Source organism: Oratosquilla oratoria, chromosome 4, assembly GCF_046742065.1.
Source record: "Oratosquilla oratoria isolate Oo_2021 chromosome 4, ASM4674206v1, whole genome shotgun sequence".
In the NCBI taxonomy this organism is placed as follows: Eukaryota; Metazoa; Arthropoda; class Malacostraca; order Stomatopoda; family Squillidae; genus Oratosquilla; species Oratosquilla oratoria.
The window spans coordinates 39,440,099-39,441,161 of record NC_134780.1 but is presented as its reverse complement, the minus strand read 5'-3'; positions in this window follow the sequence as shown (position 1 = coordinate 39,441,161).

The window sequence follows — 1,063 nt, the reverse complement described above, 5'->3', positions numbered from 1 at the left end:
CGCATGGTCGAACACAAACCCAATTGACCTGGCACTAAACCAAAAGTGGATTAACAAAAGCAATCCAAATCAATACTGGTACTAGCTACCTTGCCCGAAAATTTAATCGTGCCAACGTGGAATTGTAACCCGTGCTAACGGGACCGGAAAAATAGCCTCGGCTGGTAGCTGAACTTGATCTAGTTCAGATGCAGTTTGTTTAGACGTGAACCGATCTGTTCAAAGCGACCACAAGCTTCGTGCTCCTGCGTTAGTATATTACTAAAGGTCAAGTATACCTCGTCACCATACAGCAGACTTAAACATCTCAGTCTAGATATGGTCAGTCAATCTAGACTTGTAATTGACACCTTAAGTACGGCACTTAACTAAAGAACTAGCTACTTGAGTAATCAAGTCTTCGGGCTGCAAAATATTAAACTTGTCTGCCTTTGTCTGCAATATTCAGTTTTGTCCATAGGCCCCCTCGAACATAGTATCGTACACAACTTCAATCGCCCAACTCTACATGCACTCCTGAAAACGTGCACATATACCTCTAATCACGCGCATCGGTTGTGGTCAGATGTGTTAAAGATGCTTGGCAAAAGTGCCAAGTCTTCTATACGTGGGAGATTGAAAACCCGACCTTAACTAGTATGGGGGGCGTGCTTTCACTGCCCCCCCCCCCACACACGCACGCCAAAAACCAGGCATGCTAGGGCCGTTAAGGTAAACGGGTGAACATACAAGGGATGCCGCATAAACGGTACTTCAGGTTGACCATAACCATCTCCAGTTGCTGTCAAGGGTAGTCTGGTACTATGGGTAACCGGTTAGTGATCAAGGTTATTGCACTATATTACAGCATCTCCACGCGCAACAAATTGCGTAGAGACGATGGTGCACGTTGCATTGCGTAGGTGCACATTATTCGGGATGTACTGACGCACAACCTTACTTGGTGCTACGCGTTCGCACACCATGGAGGCTTTGCATATAGAAACGGTGACTTGTGGAGGCTTGTGACGGCTTGTGACGTAGCGCTCTTGAGGCTGTGGGGCAGAGTGCAGGAGTGCCGTAA